We start from the raw sequence: 23,514 nt of genomic DNA on the forward strand, positions 1-23,514 counted from the left end.
AGGGGTGCAGTACGAGTATGGGGGGAAGGCGAGCTGCCTGCTGCCGCACCAGCTGCAGAGGCAGGCTGCGTCCAGGGAAATATTGAAGATCCGGACTGGGGCTGGGGATGTGGTGTCAGAGCCAGGGAAGATAGATGAGGCATTTAGAGAGTATTACCAGGCAGACCCAGGAGGAGAGGAGGGGGACATGGAGCGGTTCTGGACGAGCTGGAATTTCCCCAGGTGGAGGAAACAAAGAGGCAGGCGTTGGAGGAGCCCCTGGGGCTGAGGGAGGTGCTGGAAAGTATCAGTATGAAGTAATGAAAGTATGGAGTCGGGGAAGGCCCCTGGGAATTATAAGGAATTTGCAGCGGACCTGGCACCACATCTGTTGGGGGGGTTTAATGAAGCACTAGAGAAGGGGAGTTGCTGGAGACGATGAAGCAGGCGGTAATCACACATCCCCCAAAAAAGGGAAGGATCCGGTAGAATGTGGGTCGTATGACCCATATCACTATTGAACACGGATGTGAAAGTATTGGCTAAGTTGTTGGCGGGATGATGGAGGATTGTGTCCTGGGGGTGGTTACAGAAGATCAAACAGTCTTTGTGAAGGGCAGGCAGCTCGCGAATAATATAAGACAGCTGTTGAATGTGGTGATTAACCCGTCGAGAGCTCTGGTACCGGAGGTGGTCGTGTCCATGGACGTGGAGAAAGCATTTGACCGGGTGGAGTGGCGGGACTTGATCGAAGTTTCGGGAAGGTTTGGGTCTGGGCCGAGATTTGTGGCATGGGTGCGGTTGCTGTATGGGGCGCCAAGAGCGAGGGTGAGGACGAATGATATGAGCTCACAAAGCTTTCACTTACACAGGGGTACGAGGCAGGGGTGCCCACTGTCGCCGCTGCTGTCTGCGGTGGCCATAGAGCCATTGGCGATGGCTCTCAGGGGGTCGGCAGAGTGGCAGGGGATAATGAGGGCACAGAGGGAGCATCGGGTGTCGCTCTGTGCTGAATACCTCTTGCTGTATGTTTCGGATCCGTTGGAGAGTATGGGAAGGATTATGGGCCTTTTGGGGAGGTTTGGAGGGTTCTCGGGATACAAGCTGAATGTCGGGAAAAGCGAGGTATTCCCGGTGAATGAGCTGGCACAGCGGGCTAATTTAGGGGGGATGCCATTTACGTAGCAAGGGATAGGTTTAGGTACTTTGGGATTCAGGTAGCGAGGGAATGGACGGGCTCCATAAGTGGAACTTAACAAAGCTGGTGGAGGAGGGGAGGGAGGATCTTAAGAGGTGGGATACACTGCACTTAACGTTGGCGGGGAGGGTCCAAGTAGTGAAAATGAATATTCTACCGAGGTTCTTGTTTATCTTTCAGGCTCTCCCGATCTTTATACCAAAGGCCTTTTTTCAGAAGGGATGTCGGTGTTAACGCCGCTGTGTGAGAATCATGGGTTTGAGCCGGGGGGGTATGGATAGTGTATACAGGAGGTGGAGGGAAGTGGGGCTGGTCAAGGTGAGGGATTTGTATTTGGAGGAAGGGTTCGCCAGTCGGGAGGAGCTAAGGGGGAGGGTAGAGCTGCCGAGGGGTAGTGAGTTCAGGTATCTACAGGTTTGCACGAAAGGTCTGGAAGGGGTTCCCTAGATTGCCGGGATACACCCTGCTGGAGCGACTGCTGCTTCTGGATGTAGAAGGGGAGGGAAGAATTGGGGATATATATATATAAGTGGCTGGGGGAGCAGGGAGGCGAGCGGGTGGTGAAGATCAAGGAGAAATGGGAAGCGGAGTTGGGAATGGATATCAATTGGGGAGTATGGAGTGAGGCACTGCGAAGGGTAAACGGGACCTCCTCTTATGCACGGATGAGCCTGATACAGTTTAAGGTCGTGTACAGGGTGCATATGACTTGGGCGAGAATGAGTGGGTTCTTTCAGGGGGTAACAGATGAGTGTGAGAGGTGTGGGCGGGGGCCAGCGAATCATGCGCACATGTTTTGGGGTTGTGAAAAATTGGGACGATTCTGGGCGGGAGTGTTCGCGGTCTTAGCCAGGATAGTGGAGGAGGAGGTGGACCCGGAACTTTTGGTGGCGATATTTGGGGTTTCAGAGAAGCCGGAGCTCATGGAGAGGAGGAAGGCCGATGTCATGGTCGTCGCCTCTCTGATTGCACGGCGATGAATTTTGCCAGTGGTCGAGCGATTAAAATCAGGGATGTGTCAGAAGTCAGGATTGGAGGAGCACAGAGATCTCAGAGGATTGGGAGTGGTGAGGCTGCTCAGGGATTTAAAACCAAGAGCGCAAATTTTAAAATTAAAGATTTGTGTAATGGGAGGGGATGGGAGGGGGTGGAAAGCTTACCTTTGTCATAGTCGCATTGGGTGTCATTTATGGCCTTGTTCCGCATTTATTCAGTATTGTGGCAGGAACGGAAACCTCGCCCGGAATTCCTTGGCCATTGGGATTCTCTTTTCCCACCGCCAGCTTACAGCCGCCCACGGGTTTCCAGACGTTGTGGGGTGGCTTTAATGGGAAATCCCATTGATAAGTGGCGGGAGTAGAGAATCCCGCTGCCAGCGAACGGCACGCCGCTGAGAATCACGCGGTTGGGGAACACAGAATCCAGCCCGATTGGTGGGATTCCGATCTGGTGTTCTGGGAAAGATGGGCACAGATTTGGGAGGAAATCATACACTCAAGGACATTGGAGGACGTCAGAGAAGAAGGTTGGGGATGGGGCAGTCGTTGGGCAGCACGGTAGCACAGTGGTTAGCACTGTTGCTTCACAGATCCAGGGTCCCAGGTTTGATTACAGAACATGGAACACTACAGCGCAGTACAGGTCCTTCGGCCCTCGATGTTGCGCCGACCTGTGAAACCATTCTAAAGCCCATCTACACTATTCCCTTATCGTCCATATGTCTATCCAATGACCATTTGAATGCCCTTAGTGTTGGCAAGTCCACTACTGTTACAGGCAGGGCATTCCACGCCCTCTGAGTAAAGAACCTACCTCTGACATCTGTCCTATATCTATCACCCCTCAATTTAAAGCTATGTCCCCTCGTGCACGACATCACCATCCAAGGAAAAAAGCTCTCACTGTCCACCCTATCTAATCCTCTGATCACCTTGTATGCCTCAATTAAGTCACCTCTTCACCTTCTTCTTTCTAAAGAATATAACCTCAAGTCCCTCAGCCTTCCCTCATAAGATTTTCCCTCCAGACCAGGCAACATCCTGGTAAATCTCCTCTGCACCCTTTCCAATGCTTCCACATCCTTCCTATAATGCGGCGACCAGAACTGCACGCAATACTCCAAATGCGGCCACAGCGGCTGCAACATGACCTCATGGCTCCGAAACTCAATCCCTCTGCCAATGAAAGCTAACACACCGTACGCCTTCTTAACAACCCTCTCAACCTGGGTGGCAACTTTCAGGGACCTCTGTACATGGACACCAAGATCTCTCTGCTCATCCACACTACCAAGAATCTTACCATTTGCCCAGTACTCTGTCTTCCTGTTATTCCTTCCAAAATGAATCACCTCACATTTTTCTGCATTAAACTCCATTTGCCACCTCTCAGCCCAGCTCTGCAGCTTATCTATGTCCCTCTGTAACGTGTTACATCCTTCCGCACTGTCCACAACTCCACCGACTTTAGTGTCATCGGCAAATTTACTCACCCATCCTTCTACGCCATTCTCCAGGTCATTTATAAAAATGACAAACAGCAGTGGCCCCAAAACAGATCCTTGTGGTACACCACTAGTAACTGTACTCCAAGCTGAACATTTCCCATCAACCACCACCCTTTGCCTTCTTCCAGCTAGCCAATTTCTGATCCAAACTGCTAAATCACCCTGAATCCCATGCCTCTGTATTTTCTGCAATAGCCTACCATGGGGAACCTTATCAAACGCTTTACTGAAATCCATTTACACCACATCAACTGTTTTACCCTCATCCGCCTGTTTGGTCACCTTCTCAAAGAACTCAATAAGGTTTGTGAGGCACGACCTACCCTTCACAAAGGGTATCACCCTTCACAAAGGGTATCAACCTTTCCCAGACTTTGCCCACAACAGAAGTAAGGCTCACTGGTCTATAGTTACCAGGGTTGTCTCTACTCCCCTTCTTGAACAAGGGGACAACATTTGCTATCCTCCAGTCTTCTGGCACTATTCCTGTAGACAATGATAACATAATGATCAAAGCCAAAGGCTCAGCAATCTCCTCCCTAGCTTCCCATAGAATCCTAGGATAAATCCCATCCGGCCCAGGGGACTTATCTATTTTCACACTTTCTAGAATTGCTAACACCTCCTCCTTAAGAACCTCAAACCCTTCTAGTTTAGTAGCCTGTATCTCAGTATTCTCGACAACATTTTCTTTTTCCTGTGAGAATACTGACGAAAAATATTCATTTAGCACCTCTCCTATCTCCTCGGACTCCACGCACAACTTCCCACTACTGTCCTTGACTGGCCCCACTCTTACCCTAGTCATTCTTTTATTCCTGACATATCTATAGAAAGCTTTAGGGTTATCCTTGATCCTACCTGCCAAAGACGTCTCATGTCCCCTCCTGGCTCTTCTTAGCTCCCTCTTTAGGTCCTTCCTAGCTAACTTGTAACTCTCGAGCGCCTTAACTGAACCTTCACGTCTCACTTTACATACGCCTCCTTCTTCCTCTTAACAAGTGATTCAACTACTTTAGTAAACCATGGTTCCCTCGCTCGACCACTTCCACCCTGCCTGACAGGGACATACGTATCAAGGACACGCAGTAGCTGTTCCTTGAACAAGCTCCACATTTCCATTGTGCCCATCCCCTGCAGTTTCCCTCCCCATCCTATGCATCTGAAGCCTAGCCTTTTCGCATCATAATTGCCTTTCCCTCAGCTATAACTCTTGCCCTGCGGTATATACCTATCCTTTTCCATCGCTAAAGTAAACGTAATCGAATTGTGGTCACTATCACCAACGTGCTCACCTACCTCCAAATCTAACACCTGTCCAGGTTCATTTCCCAGTACCAAATCCAATATGGCCTCGCCTCTCGTTGGCCTATCTACATACTGTGTCAGGAAACCCTCCTGCACACATTGGACAAAAAAGGACCCATCTAACGTGCTCGAACTATAGCGTTTCCAGTCAATATTTGGAAAGTTAAAGTCCCCCATAACAACCTGTTACTTTTGCTCCTATCCAGAATCATCTTTGCAATCCTTTCCTCTACATCTCTGGAACTTTTCGGAGGCCTATAGAAAACTCCCAGCAGGGTGACCTCTCCTTTCCTGTTTCTGACCTCAGCCCTTACAACCTCAGTAGATGAGTCCTCATCAAACGTCCTTTCTGCCACCGTAATACTGTCCTTGACTAACAATGCCACCCCTCCCCCTCTTATACCACCTTCTCTGAGCTGACTGAAATATCTAAACCCCGGCACATGTAACAACCATTCCTGTCCATGCTCTATCCATGTCTCCGAAATGGCCACAATATCGAAGTCCCAGGTACCAACCCATGCCGCAAGTTCACCCACCTTATTTTGGATTCTCCTGGCATTAAAGTAGACACACTTTAAACCACTTTCCTGCCTGCCGGCACACTCCTGCAACTTTGAAACCTTACTCCTGACCTCACTACTCTCAACCTCCTGTATATTGGAGCTACAATTCAGGTTCCCAGATGTGGTAGTATGTATTGGGGGTCATGTGGGACTGGAAGCCCTAATGTCATTGGCTGACAGATCCCGGGTCCTGGTTGGCCGTTGACCTCATACTCCGCCCTGAAGGCGAAGTATAAGAAGCCGGTGCCTTCCCCCGCATGCCAGTTTACTATCGGGCTGCTGGGGAACAGACACGCTTAATAAAGCCTCATCGACTTCACTCTGTTTGTCTCACGGAGTCTTTGTGCGCCACACCAGACCCCTGCTGAACTAGTTTAAACCCTCCCGAAGAGCATTAGCAAATTTCCCCCCCCAGGATATTAGTACCCCTCTGGTCCAGGTGTAGACCATCCCGTTTGTAGAGGTCCCACCTACCCCAGAATGAGCCCCAATTATCCAGATATCTAAAATCCTCCCTCCTGCACCATCCCTGTAGCCACGTGTTCAACTGCTCCCTCTCTCTATTCCTCGTCTCGCTAGCATGTGGCACGGGTCACAACCCAGAGATAATAACTCTGTTTGTTCTCGATCTAAGTTTCCACCCTATCTCCCTGAAATCCTGCCTTACATCCCTGTCCCTTTTCCTACCTATGTCGTTGGTACCTATGTGGACCACGACTTGGGGCTGCTCGCCCTCCCCCTTAAGGATCCCGAAAACACGATCCGAGACATCGCGGACCCTGGCACCTGGGAGGCAACACACCAACCGCGAGTCTCTCTCGTTCCCACAGAATCTCCTATCTATCCCCCTAACTATGGAGTCTCCAATGACTAATGCTCTACTCCTCTCTCCCCTTCCCTTCTGAGCCACAGGGACAGACTCTGTGCCAGAGACCTGTACCCCATGGGTTACCCCTGGTAAGTCACCCCCCCCCAACAGTGTCCAAAGCGGTATACTTGTTACTAAGGGGAACGACCACAGGGGATCCCTGTACTGACTGCTTCCTCCCAGCCCCTCTCACCGTCACCCATCTGTCTTTATTCTTTGGAATAACTACATCCCGATAGCTTCTATCTATGGCCACCTCTGCCTCCCGAATGATCCGAAGTTCATCCAACTCCAGCTCCAGTTCCCTAACACGGTTTCTGAGGAGCTGGAGATGGGTGCACTTCCCACATATGAAATCAGCAGGGACACTGACGGTGTCCCTCACCTCAAACATTCTGCAGGAGGAACATTGCACTGCCTTCCCTGCCATCCCTCTAGATAAAACAAGAAGAAAGAAGAAGAAAAAAAAAAGAAAAGAAGAGCCTACCTTATATTCACTAAACCCCTTGGGTTAGAGGAGGTGGAAGGGTGGGGGACACTACAAGTGTAGTGTCTCGGGTTTAGCAACCGCCCAACTTATATACAGAACCTACCTGCTTCACAAGCTGCACTCCGGCCCCTTCTCTCTCTCCCAGTCCCGGAAATGAAGGCCGCTGGAACCTGGGGGTAAGTTTAAACACTTACCTGATTCCCAAGCTGCACTCCGGCTCCCTCTCTCTCTCCCAGTCCCGGAAATGAAGGCCGCTGGAACCTGGGGGTAAGTTTAAACACTTACCTGATTCCCAAGCTGCACTCCGGCTCCCTCTCTCTCTCCCGCTCCCGGAAATGAAGGCCGCTGAAACCTGGGGGTAAGTTTAAACACTTACCTGATTCCCAAGCTGCACTCCGGCTCCCTCTCTCTCTCCCGCTCCCGGAAATGAAGGCCGCTGGAACCTGGGAGTAAGTTTAAACACTTACCTGATTCACAAGCTGCACTCCGGCTCCCTCTCTCTCTCCCGCTCCCGGAAATGAAGGCCGCTGAAACCTGGGGTAAGTTTAAACACTTACCTGATTCCCAAGCTGCACTCCGGCTCCCTCTCTCTCTCCCGCTCCCGGAAATGAAGGCCGCTGAAACCTGGGGTAAGTTTAAACACTTACCTGATTCACAAGCTGCACTCCGGCTCCCTCTCTCTCTCCCGCTCCTGGAGATGAAGGCCGCTGAAACCTGGGGGTAAGTTTAAACACTTACCTGATTCCCAAACTGCACACCGGCTCCCTCTCTCTCTCCCGCTGAAACCTAGGGGTAAGGTTAAACACTTACCTGATTCCCGGCACTGTCTGTGCGGAGTCTGCACGTTCTCCCCATGTCTGCGTGGGTTCCCCCCCGCGTGCTCCGGTTTCCTCCCACAGTCTAAAGATGTGCAGGTTAGGTGGATTGGCTATGCAAAATTGTCCTTAGTTCCCGAAAAAAGGTTAGATAGGGTTACTGGGTTACGGGGATAGGGTGGAGGTGTGGGCTAAGGTAGGTGCTCTTTCCAAGGGCCGGTGCAGACTCAATGGGTTGGATGGCCTCCTTCTGTACTGTAAATTCTATGATTCAAAAGGATGGGGTTTGTTGAATCCTGGTCTATGCACAGGGGGCAAAATATTCCGGCCCCGCCCACTGCAGGAATCGTCACGGGCGGCACGGAGAATTTGATGGACAGGCTAAAGGTCCGTTGATCTCAGGCGGAAATTTCCACTCCAGGACGGGCAAGACTGGAAACTCCCACACTGCATCTTGAGGCAGGGCTGAAAAGAGATGCTTAGACCCCATTATTTACGGGGAGAAGGCTGAGAATGGTCAAAGGGCCGGCAAGGCTCTCGGGAGCCACAGGTTTTGCTGAACTTGGCAGCAGGGCCTCCTTATCACTTTATCGCCTTTCACTCCTGGCATCCTGAATGGTGAAAACAATTACAGGTTCTGTAAGTCTAGAATCTCCGGTGTGTGGCTCCCTGAAGCCCCCTTCCCCCCTCAGCACCGCATCATTCCTATTTGACAGTGGCAGTGGTTTTGTCGACGGAACTCACCTTAATGCTCTGGGGACCCGGATTCAAATCCTGCCATGGCAGATGGTGACATTTCAATTCAGTAGAAGGAAACTGGAATTAAAAGTCTAAAGGTGGCCATGAAACCATTGTCGATTGTCGTAAAAACCCACCTGGTTCACCCTTTGAGAAGGAAATCTGCCGTCCTTACCTGGTCTGGCCTCTATGTGACTCCAGACCCACAGCAATGTGGTTGACTCTTAAATGCCCTCAGAGATGGGCAATAAATACCGGCCCAGCCAGTAACGCCCACATCCCAGGGATAAATAAAAAAAAAAGTGTTAAATCCAGTATGTACACATTGCAAGTTCAACAGAGATGGCCAAGCAGACATGTATTACTCATTATTTTACCTGTAATACCCATGATGTTTAATATATCTAATCTTTATTGAACAAATTGGTTCACATTGCCTGCACTTTTTGAAGTCCCAGGCGAAGGAAGCGGAGAACCCATTCAGGACAATTACAGGCTCCGGCAAAGATAAACTCACAATAGACACAGGATGCTTTGTGTGTTGTAGGTCGGAGCAGGGAAATGCAGCTTTGGCACTAACAGCCCTTGATTATAGCGTTGCTGTGTGAAATACCAACTGGATAACAACATTAGTAATTTGCCTCCATCAGAATTGCACACAAGTCACTGCTGTGCAACATTTGATTATATCCCGAGCAGGTTTCGCTGTGGATAATCTGGATTTGTTTAAGGAAGGGCTGCTATCTCGCAAACCTGTAATTGCATTGCTGAGCCAACAAACACACCAAACAACAGCCCATTCATTCAAACCGAGGGCCACGTGAGTAATTGCTGCAGATTTCACACAGGGAATTAAAAACTGCTGAAATCTCTCCTCCAGTTGATTGGCTTGCCTTCAGCTTTCACATAACAACTGCAATTATTGCCCACACTAACCCCCCCTGCCCCAGCAGCAGCAGCTTGTAATAATTGTCATCAGTAACTGTAGAGCGGTAGCCAAGTCCCATTAATTATACAGTAGGAAGGGACTCTTTTGACCCAAGTGATAATGAACAACAACATTCTTTCATCCGCAAAATGATGTTGCGTTGGGAAGTGCTCGACAATGCACGCACTGTGATGTGGTTTCGAGGCAGCATTGTGCGCAGTGCCAGGCAATCACTCTGTGAAGTATTCATTATGTTCCACCTTATATGTCTCATACCCAGCACAGTCCAGGGTAGTTATTCTAACACTGGGGTACACTTTCCACTTTGAGCGAAAGCGGGATATTGAATCCAAAAACAGATCTGAAATTGCAGCGGTTGAGCTAGTGTTCGAATTCCTGCAAACATTTATTTGCAGAATAACAGATATAAAGTTAAATGAGTCCGCACAACTATAATAATAATTTTTATTGTCATAAGTAGGCTTACATTAACACTGCAATGAAGTTACTGTGTGTTGTACCGTCAATATGACGCAAGGCAGGTTGAAGTAACATCAATTAAAGGCTTTATTGAGCAGAACCTGATCCCCAGCAGCTCGGTTACAGAATGCAGCTGCTGGGGGAAATCCGGGTTCTTATACCGGCATTTCTGGGTGGAGCCCAGTAGGCGGCAGATCCTATCAGGACCCGGTATCCATCTACCAATAGCCTGTCGGCATTGTGGTGTACCGTATTACCCCTAATACATACCACCACACTGTGAAAAGCCCCCTAGTCGCCACATTCCGGCGCCTGTTCGGGTACACTGAGGGAGAATTCAGAATGTCTAAATTACCTAACAGCACGTCTTGCGGGGCTTGTGGGAGGAAACCGGAGCACCCGGAGGAAACGCACGCAGACACGGGGAGAAGGTGCAGACTCCGCACAGACAGTGATGGGCAGCGTGATAGAATGTGATTGTTTCTTTTCCTCTTTCCTGGAAAAATCGATCAATTAAACTGACTTTCAAAAATGATACTGAATCACTTCATTCCGTTGTGGACACTGGTCGGATTCTTAGTAAATTAACTTCTTTTTGATACAAAGGAACTGTGACACCAAGTCTAATAGCGTCTGTGCTCCTACAGAAAATGAGTGGCATTTGGAGAGCTCTCCCAAAACAATGCATCCAGTGGGATCTCACAATGCCAGCCTGTGGGTGTGGACAGTTGCGTGGGCAGGGCCCAATTCAACCTCATTGAACCGTATAGTGGCGTAAAAGATTGCAGGAAACACAAACATAATTGGCTTGGGGAGTAACTAGCATCTATTTTAAATCTCCCAAATACTTGCACTCATTCAGCCCCGAGATTGTGCTGATAGTACTTGCAGGATCTTAACCCAAACACCCTAACAGTGTTTAGTCCTCCTTCAGCTACCATGACCTTAGAGGGTGTTGGTGACCATGGATTTCCATTGAATTGGTCCATGATTATGCTTGGCAAGGTACTGCAGTGATTTGCTATTGCCTTGTCAAGTGTGGCTGACCAGGAAACACTCCCTCTCTTACCTCCTGTCATCAAGCACATTGGAAGGATTCACAAGCTAATAATCAGCCTGTTTGTCCATAATATGAACCACCTTCCATGGCCAGAAACCCAAAGTTTCTGCCCCAGAGATAGGGTGACATCGGCCTCAGCCACAGCGAAGCGGCCAACACCGTTCAAGGTCTAATCTCAGACATAGAGCGGGGTTGCCTGGCATCTGTGCAACCAGAAAACACCATCAGCCAACACCTTCAGAATGGAAAAGAAGATCAATATGTTTAACTTCCACATGTAGCAGTGGGGGAGGGGTAACGCTTTCTCAATAAGGAAAGCAAGAGCTGGTATTTATGTAGCATTTTACACACCCTCAGAACAAGCCGAAGCAGTTCACAGCCCATGAAGTACTATTGAAGTAATGTTGGAAATGTGACAGGCAATTTGCTCGTAAAACTATGATAATGATCAGATAATCTGTTTTTGTGATGTTCGTCAAGGGAATAACAACTGGCTAGGAAAACTACAGAAAATCCCCCTCTCCTTCCTGTGATGATGCACATTCACAGACTTCATTGGAAACACGAAAGGTATTGATTAATAAGAAAAAGTATGCACAGGCCAGCAGGCACACAGCTGCCCTTGAGCAGCCTACCAATTGTCCTAACCCCGACATGTCTTTTGCCTATGAGCAGACTCCCTGCTTCCCTCACCCTTGGTGACTACCCACTCTCTGTCCCAATTGGTCCCCCAGCCAGGTGACCATCTTCTGCTGTGTTGCCCTTAAAGAGACGATTACCACAAATCACCACACTTCCTCTAACAGGACCTGGAATCTTTAATCCCCACCCGACAGGGAAGATGGACATCAGGGACATTAAACTAATACTCATCTGAAGGATAACGCCTCCGACAGTGCAGCACTCCTCAGCACTGAGAGCACCGACCTGGATTTTTGCGTTTAAATTTATGGAGTAGAACTTTAAACTACAACCTTTTGACTCAGAGGGAAGTGTGTTACCAACTGAACCATGGCTGACACAATGGGCGGAACTTTACGGCCCTGCTGAGACAGAGGACAGGGCTGGAAAATACGGTAAGTCAGCCAGACGTCCATTGTATTCGGCAGGACTGGAAAACCCGGCCACTGGGAGGAGCCTTAAAATCCTGCCCAATAGAAGTCATAATTGAGTCTGCACCGAAGGCTTGGAGCTGAATCTCGACTCACAGATAGTGGGTGGGCTGTAGGTTCTGTCAGAGGAGAATATTTAGAACATGAACCAAATGCATCTTAAACAGAGAAGAGGATGGTGTGCTGCAGTCCAGGTGGTGTAGGTACACCCAAATGCTGTTAGGGAGGGAGTTACAGGATTTTGACCCAGCACCAGTGAAGGAATGGCGATATAGTTATAAGCAGGTTCGAGGAGAGTGGGATGCACCCAATACAAAACTCCGGGACTTGGAGGTTATAAGGTCCTGGACTCAAAGTCCTATATGGAGTTTTTGTAAATGGAGACTGCATAGCGAGAGCTTCAGACCAGAAGGACCGGGCTTTACAAAAAACAGAACTGACAGCCTGATTTTATTTAAAGCCAGTCTTTCAGTTTTGTTTCCCTGAGTTGCTGTGCTGCTGCATCCGACATCCAGGCAACTTCTTAGCTCTGATATTTTTTAAGCCAGCCCAAAGCTGGCCAAAGGTCAAAGTAGTGATTGGTGAAGCGGGAAGATGGAGCTAGTCCTCCAATGACAGATGACAGATCCTGCTTGACCTGTAAAACTCTCCCCATAACCTTCAGTGAATATAGATTTTTTTTTTAAACCAATTACTTCAGGATTTCCGCATTCAGCTCATGGAGAATAAGGAAACAAGGATCATCAGAAGAGGAGGATATGCTTATAGTGATGGTAAGGCCAAGGGTGAGGGGGATTGTGGGCTGTGGTAACTGGAGAGAGAGCGAGAGGGAGAGTTTGGAAATAAAGCTTTCACCTTTAATCACATTGGCCGTGGTGAGCAGAGGTGGATGGGGATAATGTGAAAATATATGTAGATGAGAGGTGGGGCAACAAAGATTTCTTGAACTCTCAGATTTTTCAGGGTCTTTTGTGGGCGGAGGGTGATTAAAACAATGGAATCAAAACAAGTCTGTTTATAGTTTCTGGGGAATCAGATATTCATGTTTTTGAACTTAAAAATACATTAAAACAAAACTGATATAGCAGCGGCAAGGGAAATTGTTCAGGTGAGGGATAGGGCAGGGAGGTTGGTGGTGGCTCCGGATCTGATTAACAAGATTTTTGAGGAATCTTATGAGAGGTTGTACAGGTCAGAGCCACCTGGTGGAGACCGTGAGATGCAGGAATTTCTACATGGGTTGGAGTACCCGAGGCTAGGGGCTACATTAGACAGTGGAGCAGGAGATAAAGGATGCAATTGGGAGGATGCAGTCGGGGAAAGTTGCAGGGCCGGTTGGGTTTCCGGTGGAATATTATAAAAAATTCAAGGAAAAGCTGGCACCCCTGATGGTGGGGATGTTTGAAGAGGCGATAGCGAAGGGGGTATTGCCGCAAACTCTGGGGCAGGCATCGATTTCCCTGTTGGTAAAAAAAGATAAGGATCCGACGGAGTGTGGGTCGTATCGGCCCATATCACTTCTGAATGTGGACGTAAAAGTGTTGGCGACGGTACTGGCGGGTAGGCTGGAGGAGTGCCTTCCGAAGGTGATAGGTGAAGATCAGACGGGGTTTGTGAGAGGGAGGCAGCTCTTTTCAAACGTTAGAAGGGTTTTGAACATCGTTATGGCACCGGCAGAGGGGAAGGAAACAGAGGTGGTTGTGGCACTGGACGTTGAGAAGGCGTTTGACCGGGTAGAATGGGGGTACTTGATGGCAGTTTTGGAGCGGTTTGGGATTGGACCCAGATTTGTGAACTGGGTAAAGCGACTATATAAGGAGTCGAGGGCGAGTGTCCGCACAAACAACATCAGCTCGAGATACTTTTCTCTCCACCGTGGAACTAGGCAGGGATGTCCTATGTCCCCCCTGCTGTTTGCACTCGTGATTGAGCTGTTGGCCATCGCATTAAGAAGTTCTGGGGTATGGAAAGGAATAGTGTGGGGGGGGGGGATAGATCATAGGGTGTCCTGATATGCCGATGATTTGCTGTTATACGTGTCGGAACCGAGTGTGTCGATAGGGGGAATATTGGAGCTGCTCCGAGTGTTTGGGTCTTTCTCGCAGTACAAGCTGAACCTGGACAAGAGTGAGTATTTTGTGGTGTCTCGGCCCGGGGTGGGGGGGCTGCCATTCCGTTGGGCAGGGACTCACTTTAGGTACCTGGGGGTGCAGGTTGCCCGGGAGTGGGAGGGGGGGAGGCTCCGCAGGTACAACATTTCTAGTTTGGTGGGGAGAGTGAAAGCTGATCTGGCAAGGTGGGATGGTCTCCCTCTGTCACGGGCGAGTCAGGTACAGGCGGTTAAAATGAACGTGTTGCCGCGATTTCTGTTTATTTTTCAATGCTGCCGATTTTCCTGCCAAATGCTTTTTTCAGAGAGATTGAGGGAAGGGTTACTTTGTTCATATGGGGAGGGAAGGTGGCCAGAGTTAGAAAGGTGCTGCTACAGAGGGGAAGGCAGGCAAGGGGTTTGGGTCTTCCGAACCTGATGTATTACTACTGGGCGGCGAATGTGGAGAAGGTGCGGAGCTGGGTTCGAGGGGTTGATTCCCAGTGGGTCAGAATGGAGGAGAGTTTGGGGGTCGGGATTGAAAGCACTAGCGACAGCGCCGCTCCCGATGGCCCCGGAGAAATACTCAGGGAGTCCGGTAATAATAGCTTCATTGAGAATTTGGAGGCAGTTTTGCCAACACCTCGGGTTAGGGGCAGGGTCAAGGGAAATGCCGATTCGGGGGAACCACAGATTTGAGCCAGGGAGGTGGGATGGAAATTTTCGGAAATGGGAGGAGAAGGGGATTAAGACACTAAAAGATTTGTTTCTTGGGGGTCGGTTTGCAGGATTGAAGGAGCTGGAAGCGAAGTATGGGCTGGAGCAGGGGGAAATGTTTAGATGCATGCAGGTTCGAGATTTTGCCAGAAAGGAGATACAGAGTTTCCCGGTGGAGCCGGCCTCCACATTGCTGGAGGAGGTGCTGACGACAGGGGGACTGGAGAAGGGGGTAGTGTAAGTGACTTACGGGGCTGTTTTGGAAGAGGAAAAGGCACCACTGGAAGGGATCAAAGCAAAGTGGGAGGAAGAGTTGGGAAAGGATATGGAGGAGGTGTAGGAGGTGCTCCTGAGAGTGAATGCCTCCACCTCATGCGCGAGGTGAGGGCTGATACAGCTGAAGGTGGTATACAGAGCACACCTCACGAGGGCGAGGATGAGCCGATTCTTGGAGGAGTAGAAGATGTGTATGAACGTTGTGGGGGGGGGGGGGGGCATTCATATGTTTTGGTCCTGTCCAAAGCTAGAGGATTACTGGAAGGAGGTTTTTAGGGTAATTTCTAAAGTGGTGCACATGTAATTCGACCCGGGCCCCCGGGAAGCCATATTCGGGGTGTCGGACCAGCCAGGGTTGGAAACGGATGCGGAGGCAGATGTTGCAACCTTTGCCTCGTTGATCGCCCGAAGGCAGATCCTGATAGGTTGGAGGGCAGCCTCTCCACCCTGTGCCCTGGCGTGGCGGGGGGGACCTGTTGGAATTCTTGACTCTTGAGAAGGTTAAGTTTGAACTGAGGGGAAGGATGGAGGCGTTCTACAATTCATGGGCATTATTCATTATGCACTTTCAAGAACTAGATAACATCCAACATTAGTTGGGGGGAGTGGGTGGGAGGGTTGGGGGGAGGGGGGCGATGTGTCTGGATGGTGACTGTGGTGATTCCTGATTCTTTTTTGTTATTTGTTTATATTAACATGCGGGCTAATGTTTGGGGTTTGGTGGGAGGATGGGATCGTTGTTATTGATATGGGGATTACATATTTGTTACTGATTATTGTTTATTGCTGGTGGGTGTAAATTTGTGAGAAAATGTGAAAAAGGAGGATAATATAAAACATTAAAAAAAATGATATTTTTGAGGGACCAGCGCCAGGGAAATCTGCAGAACGGCAATTCTGTTGGGATAAGTAATTGTTGGTACACCGATTATAAATCATTAGCTTTTTCAACAGCATTTCATTCATGGGCCCGAAAGGTTAAGGTTACCATCTTCAGGGAGTCTTTCCAGCTGCACTGAACAATTTGTAACAGGCTCTGGGGAAGTAGTCCCAGGGGAGCAGGCCTGGGGGCGCAAGCCTGGGGATGCAGGCCCAGGGGAGCGGGACTGAGGGAACAGATCTGGGAAATGGGCCCGGGAGAGTAGGCCAAGGGTAGCAGCAGGGCAGGGGGGCAGGCCTGGGGGAGGAGGCTCAGGGGAACAGGCCCAGGGGAGCTATCACTCTGCCACGCACCATGCTGGACCCAACTGTCGTCTGTGAGCGCGGCACGAGCCACTCCCACTGGCACTTCGCTTTTGGCGATACTGAGCGAGGTGATTAAGTGCCATGTCAGTATGTCCAGGAGAGAGGAGGGAACTTAGGCAGCAGCAAGTCAATGGGGGAGTCCTCTCTCCTTGCCCCTATCCCGTTCCCTCTTTGCTCTCTTTGGGCGGCACGATAGCACAGTGTTTAGTACTGTTGCTTCACAGCACCAGGGTCCCAGGTTCAATTCCCAGCTTGGATTACTGTCTGTGCGGAATCTGCACATTCTCCCCGTGTCTGCGTGGGTTTCCTCCGGGTGCTCCGGTTTCCTCCCACAGGTCCCGAAAGACGTGCTGTTAGGTACTTTGGACCCAAACAAGCGGCGTAGGGGATTTTCACAGTAACTTCATTACAGTGCTAATGAAGCCTACTTGTGACAATAATAAAGATTATAATTATTCTACTGTCCAACAATGAAACTATATGAGCAACAGCATGGAGGCATTTCTTTTCTGTACAGAACAGGGAGTCAAAATATACAAAACAAAAGGTTTTCTTACAAGTATTGAATGTTTCCCCCAGATGTGAATTTACTGTCACTGTGTTTATTTGGTGCAATGTGCAGCACATGTTAATGAGCTGCGACCCGCGACAACGCGGAATCGCCGAGCAGAAACTTATAGCCAAGTTCCGCACACATGAGTGCGGCCTCAACCGGGACCTGGGATTCATGTCGCATTACATTCATCCCCCACCATCTGGCCTGCGAAATCCTACCAACTGTCCTGGCTTGGTACAATTCACACCTCTTTAACCTGGGGTTACCCATCTCTGGATCTGTAAAGATTTAATCACCTGCTAATGCTCGCATTCCAAGCATTGTTTGGCATCTTTGAATTTGTCTATATATGTGTTTCTGGAACAGACCTCTTCATTCACCTGAGGAAGGAGCAGCGCTCCGAAAGCTAGTGACATCGAAACAAACCTGTTGGACTTTAACCTGGTGTTGTAAGACTTCGTACTATGTTAATGAGGGCTGAGTCACTCACTGGAATCAGTACTATCACCTGCACACTGTTATAAATAACTAAAGGGGCATTTTCCTGTCAAAATAGCAATTTTGCAGGATGCAGACTGTGGTGAATGTATTATACCAAAAATCCACCATTGTATTTCTATCTGTGCTGTGCCCTTGTATTTGTATCTGTGCTATGCTGTTGCCCTTGTGGGCTTCTCCTATGGGCCGTTGTACGGCATTATCCATAGGGGAACATGTTGGGGCCTATATGGGCTCTGCCCATGGCTCCTCCCCTTGAAGGGAGGTATAAAGAGCAGTCGACCTGTAGGCGGTTCTCAGTATTGAATCAGTCGCAGGCAGGCACTGTTCTAAGTTGATTAAAGCCGCGGTTTACTTCTACTCTTGTCTCGAGTTAATTGATGGTCGCATCAATTTAATCAACTACAACGCAACTATGGAACCGGCCTTCAAACCTGACCGACTGGAACTCGATCCGCAGGCCGCTGAGGCGAAATAAAAAAATTTCCGCTGCTTCAAGGCCTATCTCGCAGCCTTCTCCATGCCTTCCGTCACCGATGAACAGAAGCTGAGTGTCCTCCACGCACGGGGGAGCCATCGAATCTCTGTTCAACTCGACGAGGCCTCCCCCTACGCAGATGCCCTCGCGATGCTCGAACGCCTCTATGTACGGCCCGTGAATGAGGTCTACGCGCGACACATCCTCACCACTCGCCGCCAGCGTCCTGGAGAATCGCTAGAAGACTCCCTACGCGACCTCAAAATCCTCGCACGCAGCTGCAACTACCAGGCCGTTACGGCCACTCAACAGATGGATCTCGCCATCCGAGACGTCTACGTGGCGGGAGTCCGGTCCAACTACGTGAGACAGCGCCTACTCGAAAAAGGGGCCCTGGACCTGGATCAGACGGTAAAGTTAGCCTCCTCTCTGGAAGTAGCGTTCCAGAGCTTTAACACGTTCCCGGCTGACCACGGGACCCCCCTCGTGGACCACCGACCAAAGACTACCCCAGGCCTTTGCCGCACGGCCGCCCGCCCATCATTGGGGGCTACCCTGCTATTTCTGCGGCCAGTCCCAACACCCGCGGCAGCACTGCCCGGCCCGTAACGCGAACTGCAGCAGCTGCGGGAGAAAAGGACATTTCGCCAAAGTTTGCCTGGCCAGGTCCAAGAACTCTAAACCGTAGGCCCGACCCTCAGACTCACAGGCCCGCAGACCCCGCAGTGTGGCAGCGTGTCTGCCGACTCCGCCCCCTGCAGACGCATCATCAGCCTTGTGCTACCCGTGCAACTCACGGGGACCGCCTTCTTGGCCATCCTTCCCCACCCGGCCGGCCGCATGCGATCCATGAGGGCTGCCATCTTGGACGCCATTTTCCTCACCGCCCGCCATGCTCGACCAACGGGGGCCGTCAAATGGCCGCCATCTGCTACGCCGCTCGACGCATATGATCAACAAGAGCAGCCATCGTGGTACCGCCCCAGCACCTCCGACCACGCCGGCTACCCGCAACTCAGCGCGGTCACCCTGGACCAGTCTCACTCAAACACCTCCGGAGTTCCATGATGACCGTCCGGGTAAACTGGCACGAAACGCCTTGCCTCTTCGACTCCGGGAGCACAGAGAGCTTCATTCACCCAGACATGGTAAGACGCTGCTCGCTCCCAATTTTCCCGGCGCACCAAACCATCTCCCTCGCCTCTGGGTCGCACTCGGTGCAAATCCGAGGCTGCACTACTGCAGCCCTCGCAATACAGGGCGCCGAGTACGCCAATTTTAAATTAAACGTACTCCCAGACCTCTGCGCTTCTCTCCTATTGGGACTAGATTTCCAATGCAACCTCAGGAGCATAACCCTGAAGTTCGGGGGGCCCCTACCCCCACTCACCATATGCAGCCTCGTGACCCTAAAAGTCAACCCTCCCCCACTCTTTGCAAACCTCACCACTGATTGCAAACCAGTCGCTACCAGAAGCAGGCAGTATAGCATACAGGACAGGACTTTTATCAGGTCCGAGGTCCAGCACTCTTGCAGGAGGGACTCATCGAGGCCAGCAATAGTTCCTGGAGAGCTCAGGTGGTGATCGTCAAGACCGGGGAAAAGAACCGGATGGTTGTAGATTACAGCCAAACCATAAACCAGTCCACGCAACTCGATGCGTACCCCCTTCCCCGGATTGCAGACATGGTTAACAAGATCGCACACTACCGGTGTTCTCCATGGTGGATCTGAAGTCTGCGTACCACCAGCTCCCAATCCGCCCGGGGGACCGCCACTACACGGCCTTTGAGGCAGATGGCCGCCTTTTCCACTTCCTCCGGGTCCCCTTTGGTGTCACGAACGGGGTTTCGGTGTTCCAAAGAACAATGTACCGAATGGTGGACCAGTATGGGCTGCGGGCCACATTTCCGTACTTGGACAATGTCACCATCTGCGGCCATGATCAGCAGGACCACAATGCCAACCTCCACAGATTTCTCCAAACCGCCCAAACCCTAAACCTCACGTACAACAAGGAGAAATGCGTTTTCCGCACAACCAGACTAGCCATCCTCGGCTACGTCGTGGAAAACGGGGTTCGAGGACCCGACCCTGACCGTATGCGCCCCCTCCTGCAACCCCCCCTCCCCGACTGCCCCAAGGCCCTGAAGAGGTGCCTCGGGTTCTTTTCATATTATGCCCAGTGGGTCCCCAACTATGCGGACAAAGCCCGCCCACTAATTAAGGCCACCATCTTCCCACTGGCAATGGAGGCCCGCCAGGCCTTCAGCTGCATCAAGGCGGACATCGCCAAAGCTGCAATGCGCGGGTTTGGACGAGGCCGTCCCCTTCCAGGTGGAGAGCGATGCATCAGAGGTCACTCTCGCCGCTACCCTCAATCAAGCAGGCAGACTGGTAGCGTTTTCACCGCGCACCTTCACCACCTCCGAAATTCGGCACTCTTCAGTCGAGAAGGAGGCCCAAGCCATCGTTGAAGCCGTATGGCACTGGGGGCACTACGTCGCTGGTAGGAGGTTTACCCTCGTCACCGACCAACGATCGGTAGCCTTCATGTTCGACAATACGCAGCGGGGCAAAATCAAGAACGATAAGATCTTGAGGTTGAGGATCGAACTCTCCATCTATAACTACGATATAGTATATCGTCCTGGGAAGCTCAACGAGCCCCCAGATGCCCTGTCCTGCGGCACATGCGCCAGCGCGCAAAATGACCAACTACGGGCTATCCACGATGACCTCTGCCACCCGGGGGTCACCTGGCTTATCCACTGTATCAAGGCCCGCAACCTGCCCTACTCCACCGAGGAGGTCAGGGCCATGACCAGGGACTGCCCGATCTGTGCGGAGTGTAAACCGCACTTCTATCGACCAGATAAGGCCCACCTGGTAAAGGCATCCCGGCCCATTGAGCGCCTCAGTATCGATTTCAAAGGGCCCCACCCCTCCAAGACCCACAATACATATTTCCTCAATATTATTGATGTGTTCTCCCGCTTCCCCTTTGCAATCCCTTGCCCCGACATGACCACGTCCACCGTCATTAAAGCCCTACATAGTGTCTTCACCCTGTTTGGTTTCCCCAATTATGTCCACAGTGACCGGGGCTCGTCGTTCATGAGCGACGAACTGCGTCAGTACCTGCTCAGTAAGGACATTGCCTCGAGCAGGACTACCAGTTATAACCCCAGGGGAAACGGGCAGGTGGAGAGGGAGAACCCGACAGTCTGGAAGACCGTCCTACTGACCCTGCTGTCCAGGAATCTCCCAGTTTCCCACTGGCAGGAGGTCCTCCCCGATGCGCTCCACTCTGTTAGGTCCCTACTTTGCACGGCCACAAACGAGACCCCTCATGACCGCCCATTTGTTTTCCCCAGGAAATCCACCTCAGGGGCCTCACTTCCGTCCTGGCTGAAGACACCGGGGCCAGTCCTAGTCAGAAATCATGTCAGGAGCCATAAGTCCGATCCTCTGGTAGAGAGGATCCAGCTCCTACACTCCAACCCCCAATACGCTTATATCGAACACCCCGATGGCTGACAGGACACCGTCTCCCTCCGGGACCTGGCGCCCGCCAGTTCCACCATCACCGCACCTCCACCATATCCCACCCAACCTACCCTGACCAGCGCCCCCGCCCCTACATGGCTCCCGCGCTCCCTCCCGCCCACCATCCCCCCTTCACCAATCCACAGGAATGAAGCTCCAGAAGAGACGCTCCCGGAGTCCACATCTGTACCCGCATCGGCGCTATCACTACCGATGCCAGCACGGACGAGCTCGACACCCGGGCCAGCAACAACGCCAGAGCTTCGGCGGTCACAGCGCACAATCCGTGCGCCGGACCGGCTGAACTTATGAACCCATCACCCCCGCCGGACTTCATTTTTTTTAACAGGGGGTGAATGTGGTGAATGTATTATGCCAATAATCCACCATTGGATTTGTATCTGTGCTGTTGCCCTTGTATTTGTACCTGTGCTATGCTGTTGCCCTTGTGAGCTTCTCCTATGGGCCATTGTATGGCATTGTACAGCACGGTAGCATTGTGGTTAGCACAACTGCTTCACAGCTCCAGGGTCCCAGGTTTGATTCCGGCTTGGGTCACTGTCTGTGCGGAGTCTGCACATCCTCCCCGTGTGTACGTGGGTTTCCTCCAGGTGCTCCGGTTTCCTCCCACAGTCCAAAGATGTGCAGGTTAGGTGGATTGGCCATGATAAATTGCCCTTAGTGTCCAAAATTGCCCTTAGTGTTGGGTGGGGTTACTGGGTTATGGGGATAGGGTGGAGGTGCTGAACTTGGGTAGGGTGCTCTTTCCAGGAGCCGGTGCAGACTCGATGGGCCGAATGGCCTCCTTCTGCACTGTAAATTCTATGATTATCCATAGGGGAACATGTTGGGGCCTGTATGGGCTCCGTCCATGGCTCCCCCCCCTTGAAGGGAGGTATTAAGAGCGGTCGACCTGTAGGCGGTTCTCAGTATTGGATCAGTCACAGGCAGGCACTGTTCTACGTTAATTAAAGCCACGGTTTACTTCTACTCTTGTCTCGAGTTAATTGATGGTCGCATCACAGACAAATGAACATTTATACTCTCAGGTTTGTTTCATAGTCATGGCGGATCATTGCATTAAAATTTTGCTGCACTTAGTATTAATGACTCGAGTTGCGGATATATCAGACAATATTTATAACCAGCTGGCAACAATGGGAGTTATCATTTTCTGTGATTGTTTGGTGAATTGGTTGGTGAATCTTGAAATATCATGCACGAGGGAGGATGGGGGTCAAAGGAAGGAGAGGGGATGAGAGGCCCTGAAGCAGGAGGAGCCTATGGTTTCTCTCCCTGGCCCAGAATGTTGTGCGGCTTGGAGGGGAACTTGGGTGGTGTTCCCATGATTCTGCTGCCCTTGACCTTCTGGTTGGCTGAGGTTGCTGATTTGGAAGATGCTGTTGGAAGAATGGTGGTGAGCTGCTGCGGTGCACCTTATGGATTATACACACTGCCGTGCACCAATAGTGGAGGGACTGAATGTTTAAGGTGGTGTCTGGGGTGCCAATCAAGCGAGCTGCTTAATCCTGGGTGGAGTCAGGCTTCTTGAGCGTTGTGGAGCTGTACTCATCCAGGCAAGTGGGGAGCAGTAGTCCATCATACTTGTGCCTCATAAATAATGGACAGGCTTTGGGGAATCAGATGAGTTACTCATCACCGGATTCTCAGTCTCTGACCTGCTCTAGTAGCCACAGTATTTATATGGCTAGTCCAGTTCAGTTTCTGCTCAATGGCCAGGATGTTGATAGTGGGCGATTCAGCGATGGTAATGCCATTAAATGTCATGGGGCGATGGTTAGATCCTCGCTTGTCGGAGATGGTCATTGCCTGGCATTTGTGTGACGCGAATGTAACTTGCCACTTGTCAGCCCAAACCTGGTTATTGTCCAGGTCTTGCTGCATTTGGACATGGACTGCTTCATTATCTGAGGAGTTGTGAATGATGCTAAACATTGCGCAGTCATCCATAAACATCCCCACGTACGACTTAATGATGGCGGAAAGATCACTGATGAAACAGCTGAAAATGGTTGGGCCTCGGACCTACCCGAGGA

Source organism: Scyliorhinus torazame, chromosome 4 (assembly GCF_047496885.1).
Source record: "Scyliorhinus torazame isolate Kashiwa2021f chromosome 4, sScyTor2.1, whole genome shotgun sequence".
Classification (NCBI taxonomy): domain Eukaryota; kingdom Metazoa; phylum Chordata; class Chondrichthyes; order Carcharhiniformes; family Scyliorhinidae; genus Scyliorhinus; species Scyliorhinus torazame.